We start from the raw sequence: 5648 nt of genomic DNA, 5'->3' as shown, positions 1-5648 counted from the left end.
TAAAACAGGATATTCAACAGGAAATTTGATTTTTTACAAAAACAAAAAACGCTGCTACTTAATTAGCATAATTTATAAGCCAATAGGTTTGAAAAAGCTGAGTTCACTTGCTGTAGTGACAGCATCTACAATGAAAGCAGGAGGGAAAGTTCTATGGGTTTATTAGAAAGCTGGTATGCTCAGCGCTCCATGGCTTCCTTCTTAACCCCAGATTGGTCCTGGGATGAGATGGAGGAATGATCAAGGTATGAATTGTTTCCATACTGCTACCCAGGCTGCAGCTGGTCTGTGGGATCCCTGGAAGAACTTAAAGGTGAGAATGGACAGCAGTAATCAGGCCATAGATACCAATTATGAAAACATACAAGACTACTTCCACATGTCCAGAATTTTTAGAGCTCTGAGATATACCTGGCTGAACTTCCAGGAACTCGCAATAAAATACTGTATTTCTGGTGTATTAATGAGAGCTTAGTGAACTTGAAACTGCAGGGGGGTGGGTGGAATGAAGTGTGGTTAACACAGAGGTTAATAGTGTTAGATGTTGTCAAGAAGATTCCTTCTAGGACTTGTTTTGGCTCTCCTCCTGCCATGAGGCACAGACCTTGCAGGACCAAGGACATGTGACTACCCAGAGCTTCTGCTGCCACTTCACCCACCAGACCACAGTCCAGGTACCTAAGACCTTGGAATCCGTACCCAAACAGGCCCAAATGTGCTTCCAGGGCCGGTTTGAGCCTCTCCCCTGGCTCCATTCCTATAAAGGCAGTGCTGCTCAAGTGGTAGGTGAAGGGGTGATGGTTCTCAGGGATCTGACAGCACTTGGAGGTGTGCACTGGAGTATCCCCTGCAATGCGGGAAAGAACCAGGTAGGAAGAAAAGAGAAACAGGCCTTGACCATGGGATGGCCTGTTTTGGGACCATAGTGTGACATACATGAGTCTGAGAATTCTAAATTCAAACTTGGCCTTATAGGATGTTGTACCTATCAAGATAGAATGGAGCATACTTGATCTCAGTTTAAGTTAACTTTTAAATATTAAGATGTGGCATATGGACATCCATTTCTATTCTTGCCTCTGGGTATGGGCCTGGTTGTTAAAGGTATGTATCTATCTTAGAACCAGACAGGCCTAAATGTAAATATCTGGGCATGCCATTTATAGGTTGTGTGCCTTGGACAATTTACTAATACCATTAAGGCTTTTTTTTTTAATGTTTTTTATTGTTTTCAGAGAGGAAGGGAGAGGGAGAGAGAGATAGAAACATCAATGATGAGAGAGAATCATTGATCGCCGCCTCCTGCATACCCCCAACTGGGGATCGAGTGCGCAACCTGGGCATGTGCCCTTGACCGGAATCGAACCTGGGACCCTTCAGTCTGCAAGCTGACGCTCTATCCACCAAGCCAAACCAGCTAGGGCCGTTAAGGCTTTTTTAGCTTCAAGTCAGAGTATCTGACTCAAATTGACTTCATCATAAACAGGAACTTAATGGCTTTTATAACTGACAAGTCCAATGGTGAAAAGCTCAGGTGTGTCTGGATCTGCCAGTCTAAACAGCTTCCTCAGCGTATGGTCTCTCTATATCTTTGGCCTTACTTTCCTGTTAGCTTCATTCTCAGGCAGGACTACACATAATAACAAGCTCACAACTTACTAAGTGATCCCAGCAGAAAATGAAAGATATTTTTACTTTTCTAAAGTTCTGGAAAAGTCCAGGGAGCTGCTGATTGGTTATATGCCCACTATAGTGTCTGGGTCTACCCTCTATATATCATATGGATCAAGTCAGGGAAGTGGTAGCTCACCAAATAAAAACATGGTTACTGGGAGAATGGCTGAGGTAAAAACAGTAGCAAGTTGGTAGGGAATAAATGCTTAGCACTAATGTTAGCCAATACTAATGAAAAGGAAAATGAGGGGGTGGGGGAGCTTGCAGCCTAGCTCAGTATCTGGTTAAAACTGTAGTCTTACTTCCCCACTCCGACTGACTTGGGCAGAGCTGCAGAGCCTAACCCCAGCTGATTTGGGCGGAGCTGCGGGGACCCTCAGGGGCCCACCACAGGAGGAGATATATAAGTCAGAGCCTCCCCATGAGTTGAGTTCAGGCTTTGGATCTGAAACTCCCCTGGACTAGCAGATCTGTGAAATAAAGGTTAAACTTTCCTCCCTCAGAGTGCTGGATGTTCTTTCTCCTGTGCATTCTGCCACATTTGGTGCGTTGGCTGAGAAACGTCCGTTGAGCTGGCTCTTAGGCCACTGCTGACTAGAGGGGACTTCGGGGCACTCACTCCGAGCTCTGGGACCCAAGGAAGGCGCACCACTGGCACATTCGCTGGTTCCTGAACTCACTGGGCCCAGAGGGACTGCAGTGACTCCTCGCTCCTGCAGACCCAAAAGAGGCAGGAAACACCTTTCTGGGACTTCCCGGGAGGGAAGTCAAAATCAGAAGTCTGAACCCCAGGGAAACGGGTCCAAGTTCTGGCCTGGCCTGTGGGACAGAAGAGGTAGCTGGCCCCTACCTAGGTAATTATTTACCTCAGGATAGCTTGGATCATCTGGAGGAATGGCTTCTAGATGGTATTCAGTGTCTCTGGGACTTCCTGCAAGGGAAGTCAAAATTCAGACTGGCTAAGGGTCCGAGTCTGGCCTGTCTTTGAAAAAGGTAGAAGCGTTCTTAGGCAGTTTTCTACTGCCTCTGTTCAGGGACTTGTTCTGTATCTCTGCACAATTGAAACTGATTTGGTAAATGCAGGGTATTCTGTGGTGTAAATGTGGCGCGAGCTGGTGTAAAATTGTTTATTTACTGTTAGAGTTTTATGTTTGTTTGTTCCTGTTTTTTGTTTGTTTGTTTGTTTTTAACCTTCTAAACCTCTCCTGCATTTCCATGGTGATTCAAAGTTTTTAGTGAGGAATGTTATCTGTCTTTATTGTTTAAATATGTCTCTTTGCACTGACTGGTTTGGCTCAGTGGACAGAGTGTCGGCCTATGGACTGAAAGGTCCCAGGTTCGATTCCGGTCAAGGGCATGTACCTTGGTTGCAGGCACATCCCCAGTAGGAGGTGTGCAGGAGGCAGCTGATCGATGTTTCTCTCTCACTGATGTTTCTAACTCTATCTCTCTCCCTTCCTTTCTCTAAAAAATCAATAAAATATATTTTTAAAAAATATGTCTCTTTGCTGTTTAAATTGTTTAGCTAGTGAAATTTCTGTATGTGTCTCTTAAATAATATGAATGCCCTAGCCGGTTTTGCTCAGTGGATAGAGCGTCGGCCTGCAGACTCAAGGGTCCTGGGTTTGATTCCGGTCAAGGGCATGTGCCTTGGTTGCGGGCACATCCCCAGTGGGGAGTGTGCAGGAGGCAGCTGATCGATGTTTCTCTCTCATCGATGTTTCTAACTCTCTATCCCTCTCCCTTCCTCTCTGTAAAAAATCAATAAAATATATATTTTTTTTAAAAAAATGAATGGATTGCTAATATGAGGAATGTTAATTATTTACAGGTCACCTAAAAATTAAGGCTAAGAGTTCTAACTACCTGGAAAGAATGTATGGCTTTAGTGTAATGGAGGATGGTAAAGAGAAATGTTGAAAGAAAGTTGAATAAATGACAGGCCAGTAAGCCAGGACAAGTAGAATAGGGAAACTGAGAGGTTAAAGAGCAAATTGGAGCCATCTTGTAAATCCTATCTTCCCTAAATCAAGGACATTGGAGCCATCTTGTAAATCTTGTTTTCCCTAAACCAAGGACACTTGGGAGTAAATTATTTGCATTTTGCCTCCCTAAACAGAGGTTAAATAGCTTTGGTCAATGTACTTAGGGCGACTGATAGCAGAAATCTGATTAGTGTCATTTGCTGTCCATACCCAAGGACAAATGAAGTTAAAAAATAAGCCTTATTTTGATTACTAGTAGTTCTTTTATTCAGGTTTGTTTGTGTGTTTTGTTTTGTTTTTAAAGAAGGCAACCCGGTCCATCCCTGCAACATGGGTAATAGCTCCTCCTCAAACTCTACTGTCTTAGAATGTACGTTAAGGAATTTAAAAAGGGGTTTATCAGGGACTAGGTGGTAAAACTAGTCCCGCGGGAGTTAAAAAGGATGTGTGAAATAGACTGGCCATCCTTTGGAGTAGGATGGCCACCGGAGGGCACATTGGATGTCCCCACGATCAGGAATGTTCACAGAATTATCACAGGAGAACCAGGTCATCCCGACCAGTTCCCTTATATAGACCAGAGGCTAGAAATAGCAGAGCTTAAGCCGCTTTGGATCTGGTTTTGTGTATATAAGGAAAAAGGCCAGGCCACTCAGAAGGATAATAAGCCTCCTATTCTGCAGGAACCCCCCGAAGAAGCCCTGCCAGTTCATGCCTCAAGCAGCACCCAGTGCCCCTTTGCCTAGCCAGGGAAGCTTAAATACACCACCTCCTTCATCTCCCCGCAACCAGACTTTCCAGAGCCAGTTGGACGATGTTTGTGCTCAGCTGATTGGGGACCCAAACCACTCCTGGCTTTCCAGATGCCTCTCCGAGAAATGCAGGGTCCTCATATAATTGGAGAAAATGGGACCCCACAAGAGGGGGGATCGGTCTTTTACTACCAGCCTTTCACTACAACTGCTCTCTTAAATTGGAAGCATCACACTCCCGCTTATTATGAAAAACCTCAAGCAATGGTTGACTTTCCCGAGTCAATTTTTCAGACCCATAAGCCCACCTGGGCCAACTGCAAGCAACTCCTTCTCATGCTTTTTAACACTGAGGAGTCCATGAGAATAATAACAGAAGCTTGGAAATGGCTCCAGACCCAGGCCCCACCAGGGACATTAGACACAGACAAATGGGCCAGGGAGGCTATCCCAGATGTGGAACCCAAATGGGACCCGAATTTGGAGGCCAGGAGGGCCAGATTAGAGAGATATCGGCTGGCCTTTCTCCAGAGTCTCTGGGCTGGGGTCAAGAAACCAACTAATATGGCCAAGACCTTTGAGGTGTTCCAGAGTCCTGATGAAAGTCCCGCAGCCTTTTATGAGAAACTCTGAAGCATATCGAGTTTACACTCCCTTTGACCCAGAGGCCTCAGAGAATCAAACTATGGTCAATGCAGCCTTCATTAGTCAGGCTCAGCCAGACATAAGGAGAAAGCTACAGAAGCTTGAAGGATTTGTGGGAAAGAATGCAACCAATCTACTAGAAATAGCAAACAAGGTTTTCATTAATCGGGACAATGCAGCTAAAAAGGAGGCTGAGGAGAAACTAAAAAGAAAAGCAACTCTGATTGCTGTGACTGTTCTAGAAGCTAGCTCCCAGAAAAGGAAAGGGAGACAGCAAGGAGCCAAGTCAGGAAAAGGAAGGATGGATCTTAAACGGGACTAGTGTGCCTATTGTAAAGAATTAGGACACCGGAAGAATGAATGTCTGAGCCGCCAGAAAAAGCAGGCAAGGGCATCCAAACCACCCCGCCGTTATCAGCCAGAGCCACCTGAGGCAGACCTCATCGGACTGGCAGCAGCTGACTCCAACTAGGACAGACTGGGCTCTTTCCAACTGGGGCCCCATGAGCCCATGGTCGAAATGAAAATTGGGGGCCAGACTATGAACTTTATGGTTGATACCGAGGGGCAGAGCACTCGATAGTTACTCAGA

Source organism: Myotis daubentonii, chromosome 4 (assembly GCF_963259705.1).
Source record: "Myotis daubentonii chromosome 4, mMyoDau2.1, whole genome shotgun sequence".
NCBI lineage: Eukaryota > Metazoa > Chordata > Mammalia > Chiroptera > Vespertilionidae > Myotis > Myotis daubentonii.
This window is presented reverse-complemented; position numbering follows the sequence as displayed.